General features: G+C 39.4%; 1 long non-coding RNA gene across 1 annotated transcript; it reads left to right on the top strand.

Annotated features, from left to right (window-relative positions):
- The first annotated feature begins 18,648 nt into the window (after nt 1-18,648).
- LOC116713563 (uncharacterized) lies at nt 18,649-19,217 on the top strand. The gene is made up of 2 exons (XR_004337890.1): nt 18,649-19,071; nt 19,148-19,217. It is a non-coding gene; the product is annotated as an uncharacterized LOC116713563 (long non-coding RNA).
- The last annotated feature ends 398 nt before the right edge of the window (nt 19,218-19,615 follow it).

The following is a 19,615-nucleotide window of genomic DNA, read 5'->3' as shown; positions in this document are numbered from 1 at the left end:
TATAATAACCAGTAAACCTTTGTCTCTGAAGTGCCTGTGCTTTGTGTATTTTCTACACATGCAACTACCTCTTAGTAGGTCTAATTTGCTTGCTTCTTCTTATTTTGGAAACTCTGATGTGATTTTTTTTAATTCAACTACCGGAGAGTTAGCAACACAAAGATAGTAAACATGAGTGCAATGACAGTATTAGCATGAGAGGAAAGCAAAGAGATTATCAAGGCTATTATTTCCACTGGCGAGGTCGCAGCGAATAAGATTCAATGGGAGAATGAAAAGTCGCCTTCAAAGGGCAGAGAAGACTTCGCTATTATTCTCCGTCTGGAAAGTGACACTCGACTCTAAGTGTTCCGCCTCAGGACGGCCTTGGGACGTTAGTAGCATGAATGTCAAAGTTGATTTCACACTCTATGACTCTCTTATGTGATAGATGTGGCTGCTGTGAATGGCACACACCAGTACACACACCCCAACATGTATGGACAAAGTGTATTTACACTTGTGTAAGAGGTACCAAACACAAACACTTTAAAGCTGTGTTTCCATTGATGGTATAATTTGTGCAAATTGGAATTCTGAAAATAAATTAGCTTAGTGGAAAGCAATTTTGAAAAAACTCACTTATTTTGATAAAAAGTTTTTGCGCTACGTTTGTTAGCCCATATCGTAATTAGTGTATTTCGCAGAACTGCAATGGAAACACTTTTTTCGCATCATGCGAATCACATGATCAACAGCCAGATGTTACTACTGACAGAAACGACAAAGAAGACGACAGGAAGTCGTTGGAGGACGATTGTGTGGGATGTTTTTTTTATTGACTTATTGCATGAACAAACTTATTTACGTTTGAGTTTAATTGCGTTTCTTATTTAATGGAAGCACTGCAATCGCAAAATTATGTTTTTTCAACATTAGCAGAATATTGAAAAGGTTTTGCCCACAATTTGTAATGGACACAAAGGTGATCGTATCGTGGTCAGTCGCATGAACAGATTGCTGTTTCTACGTTCTCAAATACTTCCTGGGAAGAGATTTGAAAGCTTGCAGTAAAAATATAAATATATTTAACAATGCACAGATTCATTTTTGTCTATGTTTTGGATGTCTGCAAGGTATTTGCCAAAAATACTTGAAACGTTAAATACCACCCACTTTTCCGTGTTGCTCTTAAGGAAAATACAAAAGTAAGTTAGAATTTGTTAAAAGACTCAGTGAAGTTATGGGGGAAAAGAAATACAACCTTTTCAAATCTGGGATTTGACAACAATCATCAGATGTTTTACCATAGCATGAAATTATAGAAGTTCATCAAAATTTTTATTTGTTCATTTTTGCGTTGCAGTTCATTTATATTTGTGGTGTGGTGATATTATATAGCTTCCCAAGAAGATTTAAAAGTAGGTCTTTGTAAAACCTGGTATATGTTCCATTGTGACCAAACGCATCCAGTTTCTTTGGTCAATCCAGACATGCTTTAAAACCCTTGTTAAGATGCAGTTAAACAAATATGAGCAAAACTGGGGTGTTTTTTTTCCAGAGAGTAGTTTTTCCTATGGGACCCCGTCCAAGCAAGCTCCTCTTGGTCCGTGTTTTTCTGATTGTACTGCCGTGACCCTTAACATTTACAAATAATAACTTAAAGATAGAGTCTGAGATGAAGTGTTTGGGTTTATTCTAATTTCCCCAAAGATCCTACAGTCTCATTTCACTGTCTGGACTTTCCCACTTAGAAATATTCCTTCTCACTGCATGCTAATATATTCTACAACCCATTCCAGGCTGATTGGGTAACAGTTGTTTTTCTAAGATTGGTGCTTATGTGTCCGTACTAAATAACTCCCCTGTAAAAACGCTTGTGTGTCCCATTTTATTAGTGTAAACACCAAACATACCTAAAAATACATTAATGCGCACAATAATCTTTATTTCCTTCCTTTTGAGGGCACAGTCAATCGCCAGCAAGGGAAAAAAAAAGACGCTCCTGAATTGGCTGCTTTGCAAATGCCAGTCAGTAGCGTCCCAAGTAGCGCTGTAGCTCTGTGTTTCACTTCCTACGCTGAATTTTCCAGATTGTTCAATACTTCCTGTCTGTTTTGTCATGTCTGTCTTTTTAACAGAGCCTGATCAGAAACGAAGTCGCTGTCCGTCTTGTGTTTTATATTTTTTTAATCAGTAAAATCTGTTTAGCCATTCCTGGGCTCTGGTCTATGATTATTATTACTAATATTGTTATTATTACAAGGGCCATATTTTTTTTAATTTATTTTTATTTCAAACACGATAGCAGTATAAAATAACAGACCTTAACAAAGAATACAAAAGACATATTTTTGTATCACAACAAGCTCAACATGCTTGAAAAGGAGTAGAAGAAGTAAAAGAAATTATGAACTCCTACCACATAAACTCATATCATATTTTCTGATGGACCCTCATTATTAAATAAAAAAAGGAAAATAATAATTTAAAATTAAATCATTTTCCATTTTATCTGCTTTTGTTTTCTTGCCATGACCTCACCAAACACACTAGATTAAAAAAAGAGAATTTCCACTTACAAACTCAAACATTTTGAGAATAATCTCAGAAACTTCCTAGAAAAAACTGGAAATTTCTGAGATTTCTAGCAAATTATCACCTTTTCTAGTCAACAATCTTCAAGTTTTTCTTGAAGTTGTTCTGCTAAAACTGCTTTAGCAGAAATGTACTCCTCCTTTTCCTTCTGTTATATCTACGATGGAACAAATATGCCGTCGGAGTGATCTGAGTTACAGTCGGTGCTCAAAACTTGAACTGAAACAACTGTAAAATAACGAGGCGTCGACGTTTCACAATTTTGTTGAGAAATTTTAACAAACTCACTTTGCAGAGACTTTACGGTACCGCAGTTGTTGCAAATGGTGGAGCAATGCAGTATTATCTCTAGGACCTTTTTAAAACATTAATTATGCAAAAGAGCATAAAAAGAAGAGTAAACCCGGAAATACCTTTTCATGGCATTCTAAAATGCTGTGATTAATGCAATTCTGTCTTTGGACGCTGGAAGGGAAGAAAAAAAATAACTGAAAAAAAAAAAAACATTCTGAAGCTACAAGATGTGGTAGTTCTTAATAAAAAGCTAATCAGATTGCAGCAGTGTTATCGAAACAGTCCAGCCAAGATGTGGAGCCTCCTTCAATCTGTCTGATGGGGGCAATCAACTGATGAAACATGCAGAAAGACGCAGAGATGCAAGGAGGGCCACTTCCACTCTGATTTTCTCACATCGCCCCTATCTCTGTGGCCCTTCTCTACCTCCAGCTGTCCTTTCTCGAGGCTGCTCTCCTCCTTCTAATCATCTCCCTCTCTCTCTACTCACTTTCATGTGAGCTGAAGGCGGGGAGGCAAAAAAATATATAAAAAAATGCAGAGTGGGAGCAGCTCAATGAAAAGGGACAGTCACATAGTGGACTACTCTATTACTGAAAACAAGCAGGATGGCATTGTGCTTATGAATGACAGAGGTGACGGCTAGAGCGAAGAAATGGGAGTAGGAGGAGAGGGAAGACAGGCAGAGAGGATTGTGGTGCTAGTGGGAAACAGAACAGAGGAGTTTGAGGTGGAAATCAAAGCAGATGGTGGGAGGGGGGATAAATGTAGGAGGAAAGACTGAGAGAATCACATTGAAACGTGGATAACAGTCTGCAAGCACTGAAGATGACCTCTGTTATTGGAGGCGGATTTGTATGAGACTGTATGAACGAAATCTGGTGAGATAATAATAATAATACACACTCAGACGGAAACAAGTTAAAGCCAAATTTGGATTCAGTGTTTGCTGTGACCTTTTCCCACTTTGGTAACAACTTTATGCTCCCCTACTGGATAGAAACGATGCAGTTTTATCAAAAATATATATATTTCTATGTGTTTTCTCATATTATACTTATCAGTGGCCATGCTAACTAGCCTTAGCATTCAGGCTCTGGTGACCTGACCAGAGAAGCTGTTGTGCAGCAGAGAGCAAGGACGAGGTTGTGAGCAGCACATACGCGAGGATGAGACTACACTCAGCACTTGAGACTAATGTTAACGCCAGAATAAATGCAAAATACAGTTTTAAGATCAAACTTTTATTCAATGATGGAAAAAAACAAACATTCAAACCAACCTAGTATTAAAAAGAAAGGAGCTGAAAATGTTTTTAGTTGTGTCTTTTCTCAAGTTATCTTTGTCAAATAACAATTTGCTTGATCAAACACGTAAGTGTGACTAAGAAACAAAAACCAGAAAACCTGTAAATACTTTTTCACAACACTTAAGAACTGCATTTGTAGCCATTTTCATTCTTCTTCTTTAACTAAATGCCGGGTCTCGCCCGGAACGTTAGCCACCAGCAGCCCTCCTGACCCCACCAGGGGACAAGGGTGTTAGAAAATGGATGGATGGATGGATGGACTAAATACTGGAGCTTGCATGGCGGTGTCTGTAATTTTAGGCTAAGGCTAATTCTGGAACATTCTGCAGAGCGCCTTAAGGAGGATGTGAATTGGGGTTTAAAATGCTGGCTGCATGCTGGTGTTTCCTGGAGGAATTAGAATTAATGTATCTTCAGAAACAGCTTATGCCTCTCACTGTCGTGGCCCTGAGTCAGCAAACCGCCGAGTGCATTCCTCCGCCACGTGATGCCGTCCTGAGATGCTATCTGCGCTGCGAGACTTTATAAATTATCTCACCTGGAAAATGTCAAGTGCAGCCATGTTTTCTGTGTCAGCAGGAAGTAGCTTGCCTTGAGTGCTTTTCATTATGTTTCTGTGTTGCTTTTCAGCTCCTCCCTGTAAATGTTTATGAGTTGAAGAGGAAAGTGCAATAAGGAAGAAGCTGAAACTGAGATTTTCCATCAGCCGGGAGCGACATGTGGACCTACATTTTTAAAATCATTGACAAAAAAAAAAAATAAAAAATTGAAGGACTGTCTTATGAATGAAGCTGAACTATTGGGTAAGAAAACTGTCAGGAGTGTTTTTGAGAAACTGGAGCTCCATGAACCTTCCTTCAGTTGTACTCATATTTCTGATGATGACAATCATCAGAAAGATAATAATACATCACCTGGAATGTATTATATTTTTTTAGTTTTCCAACCATTGCTTCTTTTTTTTCTGTCTGTGCTTTTGAAAACTTTAATTAATAAATCTCTGACATGTTCTTTCTTACATTATTGTTGCATTTAGGAACAATAGAAATATTTTTTGTAAGTCCAACTGACCTAAAACAAGAGAAGTTTGCTCTGATTTAACTACATAATGAGAGAGAAAATGGTGGACATGTCTTTTTATTCTTTATATGTCAACTTGTGGTTTTAACTGTAACTTCACAGTTGAGTATGAAGATGATGAATTTGACCAACATCGTAAACGTTTGAAAGAACTCTGCAATTCTGAATTATGTGATTAGAACCTGCTGATATTTCCAAAATGTGTCATCATCTGCCATCTTAATCAAGTAATTATTAAGTAATTACTACAGGCCAATGCGTTAACAAGAATAGTTGTGAAGGGTTACGTCAATTCTCTAGCGTAGAAACATTGATTATCCTATGCTGCATTTTTTGAAATAGTCCACAGTCTTTCTATTTACTGTCATTATCAAGCTGTCGATTGTATGAAGTCCTCAGTAGGGAACTGACAGTAAACATCTGTGCACTCCATCCCAAAAACATGGAACTTTTCAAGAAAACTTACTTTCTGACCTGACATGCACAGCGTGACAGTTCGTCAGCAGCAGCTGGTAACATTTTGCCAAGCATGTTGATCACCCAGATGTTGGCGCTGCCCGTGTTTTTGTGGTTGATAATATCTTTCCTCCCTTTAGCTTTTCATGGTTGTTTTCTTCACAGATCCTGGTAAGCGTTGAATTAGGTGTGGCCAGAGCTCTCCCTGTAGTGAGTTACTGGAGATCGGAATAAGCAGGTTAAATGGTGAATTCATCCATCCATCCATTGTCTTACATGGTTATCCCTACTGGGAGTCTGAGGGGAGCTGGTGAGTATCTCCAGCAGTCAACGGACGACCCTGAACAGGTCGCCAGTCCATCGCAGAATGGTGAAGCAATTCTATAAGCTACAGATATTATAGCTTATAAATAAGCTATAATATTGATATCAAAGCTATATAGATAGGTATATCTATATAGATATCTACATGGAAAGCTATAGACTTAAAAATAATAGACTTATTTTTAATATATTATTAATCTGATTGTTGGGTCCTCTGGAGTTTCTGATAAAGCAGATCAGGATGAATTGTATTAAATGTTCTGGAGAAATCAAAGAACATGATCCTCACTGTGCTGCCTGCTTTGTCCAGAGGACAGTGGGTTTAGTAAAACATACTCTACAGCCACAAAAACGTCAAAACAACAACGTTGAAAATGCTCTTATTTAGTGTTTACATAGATTTCTTCATAGAACTCGAACTGAGTGTTAGTGTATATGTTCAGGAGTAGACATCCAGTATTATTAAGAATCATTAAAATAGTCTAACACTTTATTTCTGAAATGAGTCTCCTTTATTCTAGGGTAAAGGATAACTTTGGGCATTTCACTGTGACACGTACACAAGAAAGAATATTCACTAAAGGCCCCGGAGATTTTTAATACTCACATACAGTTATTGCTTATGGAGGTTTTACAATGGGGATCAAATTCCAGTTACATACAGGGACACCAGATATTGAACCTCAATATGAAAAAGTGAAGAGAACCAGAGATTGAGCGATGTGAGACTCAAGTGCAGCGAGAAAAAAAATGTTCCCTCACAATATGAGGCGGTTGGCTGGCTGCTTTATTCAGTCTGGTGTGGATGAGAAGTGATGTAATTCAAATGAAAAGTCCTTTTATTGGATGTTTTAATTGGAAAGCTGTTTCTCATTCCCCAAATGCAGTTGTCTTTTTATCACCAAGACAATGAGATAATGACTCAGCAGTGACTGAGACCTGCTTACACTAACCTGGTGGAATTTCTCCCACTGTCAAGCTGCAAATACCAATTCTCCCTACAAAGGCTTTATGCTATGGAGTATGCTTGTTTTAAATATCACAACACACACACACACACACACGCACACACACACACATATATATATATATATATATTTATTTTTTATTTATTTTTTTTTATTTCTTTATCACACTCTAGTGCTGTGATTAATCATAATTAATTCTCATGCTTAACTTTGTAAGTTAAAATTGTAAATATGCATGTTATCCTAAAAATGATGAAGGAAATATTTTATTGTCTCAAAATAAACGTCTCAGTTTTCCATTTTTATATTCAGAACCTTTTAAAAGAAGCCATTTTGCTTCAAGCGTAATTCAGAAATATTAGCTATAAACTGGTTGTGCTTTGGTGGAAAGATAAATCATCACTGCAATAAGTAGGCTACATACTGGTTTTATCCAAACGTCCATCTTGGTGTTTTTTCAAGTGAAAGTTGATGAAAGTGACCGCATGGCTGTGATTTAGGTAACCCTCTGCAGGAGGGAGGCTTGGAATACGGTAAAGTGATTAATCTGCATTACGTTATATTAATATGTTAAACTTTTTATATTAATTGCATCTGTTAACACTCTTGCCACAAGAACTTAAGAAGAAGCTTCCTCAAGACAAATATTCAGCTCAGTCACTTGTGAAAAGCATCACTGTCTAGTGTCTAGTCAGTTGTCTTGGTGAACAAAGAGTTATTTCTACTCCGCACCCTCCACTTCTTCTACTCCCATTACAGAAACTGTTTTTGACATTGTCCTCTATCTGAATAAAATCTACAATCCTGCCTTTATTTTGTTGATATGAATGCTCCAACGGATGGACTGGATGGTGACAAAGCCGTCCATCAGCTTTCTGTATTCTGCCTCTTTTCCATTCATTCTGAATGACAGAACTCTGACTTGTACTGTAAGATGCAGTATTTAGAAGTAGGAGTCCCCAGTAACCATCCATACTTTGATCATTTTACTTTGGTTTTAGAAAAGTCTACGGAGCCCATCAGGTGATATGAGTGGAAACAAATAAGGCATGGGGAAAACTTGTTGACTTTGTTGGAACAGGACGGTGTCAAAAGTGAATCTCAGTTCATTTTATTTTAATCTGTTATTCTTAAGTTTCTAATGGTTAGGTGTGAAGTAATTCTTAGCAGGAGATGCTTAATTTGGCTGCTAGAAAGCACAGGCTCCAAAGAAAATAATAGCCTCCGCTGTAGCGGAGTGTAGACACTTTTACATTTTCTGTATATAAATCACAAATTGCAAAGCCAAACTAAATGTGGATGTACTGAACTATTATTATTTCTGTGGTAACCAAAAGCATCCATTGGACTAGTGTTGTAGAAATGTTTACAAAGTCCTTCTTTGTCAGCTAATTGTTAATTAACAAGCTAATTTAGTTCATTGTTATTTCAGGGAAGATTAGTCTACATCATTGAGTAAAAAACATTACCGTACATTCTTATGAGTTTTTGGGTGAGAAATTTATATATATAGTATGTTTATATAATTAAAACTGGTTTAATTTTGATACCCAAGTTGTCAGATTTCTCTTCCCTCAATTGGAACCTTCTCACACCACTTGTGTAAAGGTGAAGTCCCCGTGTGTGTTGGTGAGTGTTGGCGATGAATCATAGGGCTTTGTGTGGGGATGACAGTTTGGGAGCTTAGAAGAGGAAGAGGAAACAAGGGATGAAGAGAAGGAGCAGAGAGAGAGAAGAAGCCTCTGGACACACAAGGAGCAATATCTTTCCTTCATTTAATGCTGCTCCCTTACTTTTGTCTCACACACACACACCCACCCACACAGGCATGGACACACAGTCAGTCCCACCAGACACTCTCCAGGGGAGATAAGACTGAAAGACAGATGGGGTCACACTGCATTAGCTAGCCACTGACAAATGGGGGTGTGTGTGTGAGGGCGTGGGTGTGTGTGTGTTGTCTTCTTTTTTTTCTTTTCAGAACAACAGGGCAACTCTGTAATGGGTATTAATGGTTTAGTTTTATGATATTATAATAGAAAGAGTACACAAGTGGACACAGGGAAAGTGAAATGAGTTGACTCCAAAATGACCCACATCACAGTTTTACAATTGACCTTCATTAGCGTCGCCTTCGCTGACACCTTCGTGTTTAAGGTTTGATTAAGTCCAGGCTCATTAAACTACTGAGGGGATTATTGCTTATTTGGTTAAGTGACAGTTATGGGACGCGGTGTCCTCCGGCGAGCGCCGTGTGCTACTCTCAGCCGTCCATCACCACATTGTAATTTTCTGTCTTGCGTCACACAGATAAACCACCAATAAATGCTCCGACTAAATATAAATCTTGCGGCCCAGAACGTGGCGACGTTTTGGGTGCGGCGCAGTCACCTCCAAGAATTCCCACTGCAAAAAAAAAAACCCAGAAGTATTTCTAGTTCAAATACTTTCATACTTAAATAAGACAAAGCTAACTTTAAAAGTAGCTTTTCAACAAGACAGAGGAGCTTGTTTTCAGAGTAGATTATTCGTTATTATTGATTAAAAAAAAAAGTGCTGGTTCCACTGGCAGATTAATTCACTTATAATAAGAGAAAAGCAAATTTCACCCAATCCCAACGGCTCTGGGTTAACTTTATAATGAATGTTGTGGCATGAAAGTAAAAAGTTTAAGGGAAGGAGCACTTTGTAAAATTAAAGGCTAAGGTTGGGAATGGGCTTTGCCTTGCTTTGCATTAAACCTTTGTCTCTGTCCAATACTGCTGGAGCAGCAGAACCCCACCCCCCCACCCCCACAAGACCTTGGGGAGGACCAGGACTCTTCTAATGGGGGAGGCTGTAAACATACTGCTCTTGCTTTTTTTACTTTAAAGGAGGAAACTGAAACCTGATTTTCCATCATTCCTGGAGAAATTTTAATTGTGCAATTCGGTCAATGCATCACCATTCACTCTGAAGGTAAAGGTAAAGGTAATTTTATTTATATAGCATGTTTTCAGCAAGAAGGCAATACAAAGTGCTTTACATGAATTAAAAGGAATTACAAACAAAATAACAAACCAAAGGAAAGAGCAAAAGAAGAAAAAGCTAATAATGTTCCAAAGTAAATAAACCAGATACTCCTATTCAGGGTTGGTAGATAAGTGTAAGTAAATATCCTCTGGTCTAATTCCCTTTCTGGGTTGGGAGAATAGGAGTCTAAAAAGTAGTTGCTAAGGTGTGAAATATGGATCCAGTGATGCGATGGTTTATATTGAGTCACCAGCAAGCTGTGAGAAGGTTGGTTACCTGCAGTTCACCAGCTCATTAGTTCTGCTCCGATCAGTCATTTCACTGTTTATTTGGAGTCTCATTTCAAATAATAACTTGGAGTTACGTTCCACAGAAAAATCTGCAAATAGGTGAATCTGTGAATAGGTGGGAGGTCTGCTGTGAGCTCTAGTGGACTGAGATGTGAACAGTACAGTGAACCCAGTCAGGTTCATGAGACCAGCTTGTGAGTACTTTTTATATTTGTGACACACTCCACGGTCCATGTTTACAGTCATCTTCAAAAGACGGGTGATGTTCGAAAATGTTCAAATTTGAATATTTTACATGTGGAAAGAATCAGCAAATTTTTTCAGTCAAAAATTAGTTTTTTCCAGAAAAACATGTGAATAGGAGAATACTGAGAGGGGGAGGAGGGTGCACTGTAGGTAACACACCAAAGAAAAAGTCACATCTCTGTTTTTATGTCTTTCTTTCTCCCGCTTTATGTTTAAAACCAACCCAATCTATTTCTTCACGTAAACGCTGAGAATTAGTAGGACGTGCGTCGTTTGTTTACATCTAAACCCAGAACTGGAAGGATCTGAACCCAAAGGATCTTCAGCTGAAACTGCAACATGAGGTGGTTCCTACAGCCTTTGAGTCAGAGGAGCTGAATACAGATTTATGCCACAACATCTTTATTAGCAACTAAATGTTGGAATTAAATAAATTCCCCCAAAATCACTCGACATTTATGGAACATGTGGAAATGAGATGGAGCTTCTCTTGTCGGTAACCTTTCCAAACTCTCAGTCACATTGAAGCACAAGTTATTGGTTTTATCTAACAACACATGCACAATGACAAACAGAAGCAAGGCAGCGGGGAACCAGGGCGCTAGCCTCACCACTGGGAACAATTTGGGTTCAATTGAACGTCTCAAGGACGCTCCGACACCAGGCAGGAGGAGCTTGTTGAACATATGGGTTTGCTGTCGAACCTTGGCCTCTCACCGCATGAATTCAGCCTCTCTGTCTCTGATGTGCTGTGTGTGTGCGTGTGCGCGTGTGTGTGTCCATCAGTTTTTCTTGGTAGCCCGAGCTCTGATACTGCCAGTAATGATTGTGTATATACAGCTCAACAAGCGATACCATCAGCTTTCATGCCTGTCAGAATCATAGCAGGACTTTCTTCTCTTCCTTATCAAACACACACACACTCATGTTACGTCTACACAAGGACAGCGGCTACTGAGTGTGTGTGTTTCTGGTTTTACCTTCTTTGGTAAGACACCAGTCAATGTGGGGAACAAAAAAAAAAGTTTCTCCAGACTCTTTGAACAGCTTCTTCATCACACTCCAACATGAATGTACGCATACGCAGTTGCATATCTCATGCACACAGGATGCGTTCTTGTGTGTGTGTGGATAGGACCTGTCGGCCAGGGTGGCACCAGGCTGACAGGCCCTATTTCACAAAACTGCAATAGAGACAGTTTTTTTGCATCACAAGTCACATGACCAACAACTGGATGTTACCACTGCTGCCGCAAATCACGCCAAAGAAGACAACAGGAAGTGACTGGAGGACGACGGCGTGACAACGGGAAATTGTGTTTTTTTGACTTCAGCAGAATATCAATAAAGTTTTACTTGTAATGGAAACACAGCTAGTGAGACTAAGCAGAACACCAAAGTGCTGCGGTTTATGGATGACAAACTCATTGTTTTGGAATGACAGATCTGAGTCCTGAGGAAAATCTGTGCAGGGCTGAAAAGACTTGTGGGCAGGGCCGGACCAAAGCATGAGCAAACTTAGTGCCCCCCCCAGGCTCACTAGGGTTTCCATTGATTAACTAATGACAACTCTGAATGGGAAGGCCATTCTGTAATCCTTGTCCTGATGGAGCTACTTTTAACATCAAAGATTTCATCTAAGCTCTTTCGGGCAGATGGCTGCCATTATCTTAAAAAAAAATAAACAGGAGCTCAGTTCAGCTGGGTTTAGAGAAAACTGTCCAAAACATGAGACATGATTTTTGTCTTGAATTTCTAGCTCCTGAGTTCACCTTCATATTCTTACATTCATTCCGAAAAGAAATTACAAATATTGCACTCTGGTGGACCAGGATGCTGCAGACGATAATAGCTGCATTAGATGTTTCTACCAACACCGGGGCTCTCAGAATTAATCAACCTGCCTTCACTAAACACAACATTTTTATATTCTCTAGTGTTCTGGAGCACACACAGCTATTTAGAATTGTCTCTTCGAAAGGCACAGCAGTGATATTACAGCAATCACTGCTTTCCATTAAATTAACTCAAACAAATACGTCCCAGAAATGACTTGAAATGTGCACTATGCCTCCATTTACCTCTCCGCAGCTCCGAAAATCAGGTTAGAGCTTTTCAGCATCACCTCATCAAAGATCTTATCTTGTATATCAAGTCATCTAGCTGCTGTTGATACATTGAAATAAGAAAGTTATCCTCACAAAAGTAGCATTTCCTACCATGTCAGGAAGCTCCTGCTATTTTTTTTTTTTTTTTACAGAGTAACTGTTTTGAAATCAAGGCCAAAGGTAAAATGTAAATATTATTACAAAAAGTTGAAGGTGGTTATTTTAAACCCTAATGTTTGTTACATGGAGTTTGGGTTTGCATTACCCATAAGTCATAATCACCAAATCACAAAAAATAAAGTCTTGGAAAATATCAATATGGGTAATGATTCTATATAATATGAGTTTTGCTTTCTGACTGGCAAGAAATATTACACTTTTATGCAATTTTCTGATATTCTCATAACTCCTTCTAGGACTAATTGTCAAGGTTCTGTTTGTTGCATTCATTCTCTCCATTTTGTCATCACTTCACAGTACAGAGAAAATATCCATTGGCTCCGTTTAAAAGCATGTCTGTGCTGTTGAAGAAAAGCTGTTACTGTTAATTCATCATTTATGCATTTAATGGAAGAGGTGACCAGTGCTTTAGATAAAAAGAAACATGCTGTTGGGGTATTTATTGATTTGAAAAAAGCATTTGACACAATTGATCATGATATACTACTCAGAAAACTTGAAGTGTTATGGTCTAAGAGGAGTAGTGTTGCACTGGATGAAAAATTATCTCAGCAATAGGCAACAATTTGTGCAGTTGGGTAATTTCCAATCCTCATGCTTGGATATTGTTTGTGGTGTCCCTCAGGGCTCGGTATTGGGGCCAAAATTGTTTATTTTGTATATAAATGACATATGTAAGGTATCTAAGAGATTTAACTTTGTACTATTTGCTGATGACTCAACCATCTTTGGCACGGGTGAAGATTTAAGAAAGATGTTGTTTGAAATGAATCAAGACTTATGTAAACTGAAGGAGTGGTTTAATATTAACAAATTGTCACTAAATTTAGATAAAACAAAGTTTATGTTGTTCGGTAAGTGTAAAGAGAAGAGTGATTTAATAATACAAATTGATAATATGATTGTGGAGAGAGTGACTGAAATTAGGTTTTTGGGAGTACTGATCCAAAACAAGATCTGTTGGAAACCTCATATAAGATATGTCCAATCTAAATTGGTAAGAAGTATTGCAGTCCTTGCTAATGCTAGAAAATATTTAAACTCCTCTGCCCTATACATTCTGTACTGCTCACTTATTTTACCTTACCTAAGTTACTGTGTGGAAATTTGGGGCAACACTTACAGAACGTTACTACAACCATTATGCACATTACAAAAAAGAGCCATTCGCTTAGTTCATAAGGTTGATTTTTACTGTCATACCCACAATCTATTTATAGATTCTTATTTATTGAAATTCACTGATTTAGTAGAGTTTCAAACTGCACAGATTATGTTTAAAGTCAGAAATAAAATATTGCCAGAAAAGATTCAACAATTATTTTCCGATAGAGTGGGGGGATATGACTATAGAGAAAACCTTAACTTCAGAACTTTGAAGGCTCGTACAACAATGAAAACATTGTGCATTTCGGGGGTTGGTGTGAGGATCTGGAATAAACTCTCTAAAGAGCTGAAGCAAAGTCCAAGTATGAGACATTTTAAGAAAGGTCTCAAGGCAGCTATTATTCAAAGTTATAAGGAAGAACAAGGGGGATAATCCTGGTTGGGAACCAAAACTTTAGGTAGGATGTCATCAAGTAGGTGGCATGTCGGCGCAGGTGTGGGTAAATATATAAAGGTATGAAAATAACAGTGTATTTTGTCTATAAGCAGATGGGTGTGTATATGGGTGTATATACGTATATATGTTTGTATATGTAAACATATATATATGCATGTGTACAGATGTGTATGTGTGTGTATGCACTATGTTCATCTAGCTGAGGAAATCTTATACTTATTATTTCCTTTGTCAGAAAGGATATCGGACATTGAAAATACTGTGATAAATTACAGCTGGAAAAGGGGTATGACTACATAAGTTATACTTCAGCATACTCCTTTTCAGACTCATAATCACCGATGTGATGTGTTTTTTTATTGTTTTTGTTTTTTTCTTTTTTTCTTTTTTAAAAGAAATATATTATGTACTTTGTGTCGTTTACACTGTCGGTGAAAGGTTTGTCTGAAATAAACTAAACTAAACTAAACTAAACTAAAATTTCTACACAACCAGGGATGCAAATACAACTCAGCTCCTTAGAACACAACAGGATTTCATTTCTGAACCATCTGCAGGGATGGCAAAGTCTATGAGCAACCAGACTTGTTTTAACCTCCTAAACTATTTACCACATTTCTAATATGTATAAATTTAATAACCTACTTCTGATGTCCAAACTTACATTGCGCCATATGTATATTGTGATAGATGTGCATGTAGCTGTTTTTTTGTGTTTTGCAACATTTTAAAAGAATCATGGAGGAGACTGATGAGCAAAAAAATTAACTCAACACATTCAGAATAATGTTCACATGTGCAAAATTCTATGGAAAACAGAAACTCCCATTTGAATCCAACAGGATTTCATGTGATTCCCATGTGAAATTATTGGAACTACATGTGATATGCCTATGTGAAACCTATGACATAATGTGATGCTACTGTGAGACCAGCAGGATTATATGTGGTGTCCACATCAAACCTATGTGTGATGCTCATGTAAATGGTACAATGATTCCATGTGAAACCTATAAAATTACAGGTGGTGGTTGTTGTAGCCTGGTAAAAACCAGCCAACCACCCACAGCTACTGAGAAACGATTTCTTGTGTGAACCTTGTCGAAGTTTTAAAAGAGTTTAAAATGTCTGATTTTACCCAGTCGCTAACGTTCGGTCGTGGCGTGTGCAATGCGCCAGCTTGACCGGTAATTACAAGAGTCCCCCACTGAGAAAAGAGAAGTGGCAAGCTGAACACAATCTTTGTCAGCAATAATAATTATAATAGTAATAATAATTCCTCTTGTTCAATATTGTGACGCGTTGCTAACTTACACCTGATGGTTTCGTTCACGTCCTCTGCTGTTACTGGTAAAGCTACATCTTTTAGACTGCAGCAGTGCAGAAACTCAACATCACTGTTCACAACTTCTGCTTCTGTTTGCTGATTGGCTAGATGAAGCTAATGCTGAGAAACTGAGCTCAATGGGACATGTGATAAATCTGGTAATGCTCAGATGCCTGAGTTTTTCTTCTGCCTTGAATGCATCTCATTTTTGAATATTGTGCGGTGATAAAGTCTCAAAAGTGCAGGCAAGCAGATCCATGCGCTCCTGTTGACTAATATGTACACATACTGTATTTGCTGATTTATGTGTGTAGTGTATCACTATTTTTGCAGTTTGAAACCTATAAATTTGAGAAACTGCTTACCCATGTGTGTCAAGGGGGACATTTATGCATTGTGTCGTACACATTTCTGAATTACGTTGTACACTTACAAATCTTGTGTGTTTGTGGATCTTATAGCACATATTGTTTTACACTTTGTGAATCTTTTTGAGACCAATTAGCTCCATAGTGGAAAGTCCAGGAAGTCCACAGTAACTGTTCTTGTTCAAACATCGGGCAATGAGATTAAGTTATCTTTGTGTCAAATCAAGCCTACGCTGTTTAGAATACAGACAATTTAAGGATAACGCTGAACAATTTCATCCATCCATCCATCCATCTTCTTCCGCTTATCCGAGGTCGGGTCGCGGGGGTAGCAGCTTCAGAAGGGAGGCCCAGACTTCCCTCTCCCCAGCCACTTCTTCTAGCTCCTCCGGGGGAATCCCGAGGCGTTCCCAGGCCAGCCGAGAGACATAGTCCCTCCAGCGTGTCCTGGGTCTTCCCCGGGGCCTCCTCCCGGTGGGACGTGCCCGGAACACCTCACCAGGGAGGCGTCCAGGAGGCATCCTGACCAGATGCCCGAGCCACCTCAACTGGCTCCTCTCCATGTGAAGGAGCAGCAGCTCTACTCTGAGTCCCTCCCGGATGACTGAGCTTCTCACCCTATCTCTAAGGGAGAGTCCAGACACCCTGCAGAGAAAACCCATTTCGGCCGCTTGTATCCACGATCTCGTTCTTTCGGTCATGACCCAAAGCTCATGACCATAGATGAGGGTGGGAACGTAGATCGACCGGTAAATCGAGAGCTTCGCTTTTTGGCTCAGCTCTCTCTTCACCACGACGGACCGGTACAGCGCCCGCTTGACAGCAGACGCTGCGCCAATCCGCCTGTCGATCTCCCGCTCCCTTCTTCCCCCATTCGTGAACAAGATCCCGAGATACTTAAACTCCTCCACTTGGGGCAGGACACCCCCCCTGACCCGGAGAAGGTACTCTACCCTTTTCCGGCTCAAGACCATGGCCTCGGATTTGGAGGCACTGATCCCCATCCTGGCCGCTTCACACTCGGCTGCGAACCGCTCCAGCGAGAGCTGCAGATCACGATCTGATGAAGCCAAAAGGACCACATCGTCTGCGAAAAGCAGAGATGAGATCCTAAGGCCACCAAATCGGATCCCCTCAACACCTTGGCTGTGCCTAGAAATTCTGTCCATGAAAGTGATGAACAGAATCGGTGACAAAGGGCAGCCCTGGCGGAGTCCAACTCTCACCGGAAACGAGCCCGACTTACTGCCGGCAATGCGGACCAGACTCTGACACCGGTCATACAGGGACCTGACAGCCCTTTGAACAATTTCAGTCTCTTTTAAATCGTATGAGTGCAGTCAGTCAAAAATCAAACACTGGAAATCTAAGAAAAGCCTGCAATCTGGCAAAGCGTCATTATCATCAACTCTGCTGTATGGTGGCTGTGTTTCAGCAAGGCGCAATAATAAGACAGACGTCAAGCTGAATTGTCGAATGGAGCAAATAATCTAATTTGATCAGTTGTTGTCCCATCCAGTACAAATTAGATCCTTCTCAAAACGTTTATTGATCCCTTCAAGCAATAAAAGAGAATCAGATTATTTGTGGTGGAGTTGATGAAGCCGTTTGATGTTGGCTACATGAGAACCCCAAACGATTAAACCCAGTTAAGTCACATTTATCATAACTGCACTCTCTGCATCAAACTCCCCAAACAGATACATATATTCAGGTTCATACTCACATACTCTTGCTCAGTTGCTCAATAATTTATACGTTTATAACATCGCCACCTACTGGACTAAATTATTTGTATGTTATGTTAAGAAATTAGAAAGAAAAGTTGCCATTGTTGGACAATGTTTAGAAATAAACATGGTCAGCTTTCCTCTTCATTGTGGTTGATCTTAATTTACAAAACTCATAAGCAGCTAATTAGTATTGAGCACAATTTTCAATGTAAGGTTAAGTTGAACTAGATCTATTTAAGGAAAGCTGGACAGGTTGAACCTGGTTCATATTTTGTCACTCAGTAATCACTTTCCAACAGAGTGCATATTGTTTCCTGTTTCATGCTTTCCTTGTCAGATCCCACTGTTTTTAAAGAAGTAATGCTGCTGGTTATTCAGGGTTTCCCCCAGAAAACTCACTAAGCCCGGTGGTCGGGGCGCCAAGGCGGTCCACCAGCGGTCAACCGTGTTTTTGTATTAAAAGATGTTCAGTAGACAGGAAATGTAAAAATATTACTGGGTTATACGTTACGGGAAAAAAATAAAAAAATACAATTAAATTGAATATCAATTATTTGCACTTTTGTTTAACCCAAATGAAGTCAGCGGCTCCATCAGCCCCCCAGGGCTTCAGGGGCCAATAAATGCTAATATTTTAACACAGACCACAAATACATAAAAGTAACATCCGTTTATTGAGATTATCAGTGATGCCAAATTTGATTTAATATGTATACTGTACATAGCTTAGTTTCTAACCAAAATCTTGGTGTATATGGACCAAGACCTGAACCTTCGAAGACACATAAAGACAATTACAAAGTCAGTCTTGTCATGATCCATGTTCTGTCCTGTCCATGCTGTGCGTTAACACTCATTCAGTTCACCTGCCACGCCTGCTGATTGCTTGCCTGTTCCACCTGGTCCCTGCCCTACTTAAACTCCTCTCAGCCTCTGCCTCCTTGCCAGATTATCGACAGCCACGAGCCAGTAGTGATCCAGCGTTTCCTTATAAGCCTTCAGTGTTTCTTCGACCCTTTTCTGCCCACGGATTGACCCCTCCTGCCAAGCCCTTCTCGGATACCTACTGTTCTGGATTTCTGGACCCTGACCCAAGCTTTCCCCCACGACCATCGACTATTGCCTGCCCCTCAAGCTAAGTTTGCTCCCTCCGATCTCCTGTGTATGACCTCTGCCTGGATAATCGTCTTAGTCTCTTCCTGGATTCTCTGCTCCACCCGTCCATTGCACTACAGGTCAGTTAAGCCGAACATTTCAAAGTTACCCCCCCCCCTATCAGTGCATCACCAGCCTTCTCTCCTCTCTTCTCAGTGCTGTGTTGGATGACCACATCCTGAGCCGCACCAATATCAGAAAATTTAATTAAACCTTTTTTCCTTTGCAACTCTTGTGTGTGTGGTTGAATTTCCGGGTCCCCACCCAGTGTTCTTACAAGTCTTCCATCACTTGAACTCCAGAACACTGCTGCTGGCGTTCTCACTAAAACCAGGAGGATAGAACACATCAACCAGTTCTAAAGTCCTGCCACTGGCTCTTTGTAGCACAGCTACAGAGACACTGGACAGCCTCGGTAGCCTTTAGCATGACTGTTTGCTAGCAAAGCGCTGTTAAAAAGCATTTGTTCTCACACTGATTTCTTCTGTTTTTACCTTTTTGCTAAATCTAAAGATTGTTTTCCCTTGATGAAATAACTTGTAATTTTAATGCTGATTTTCCAAATGAGCTGAGTTATCTTTATTCAATGTTATAATACGCTTCATGATCTTTACGTGTGACAAA

This window comes from Xiphophorus hellerii, chromosome 22, assembly GCF_003331165.1.
Source record: "Xiphophorus hellerii strain 12219 chromosome 22, Xiphophorus_hellerii-4.1, whole genome shotgun sequence".
Classification (NCBI taxonomy): Eukaryota; Metazoa; Chordata; class Actinopteri; order Cyprinodontiformes; family Poeciliidae; genus Xiphophorus; species Xiphophorus hellerii.
Note: the sequence above shows the minus strand (reverse complement) of the source record. Positions and strands in the feature narration are given on the sequence as shown.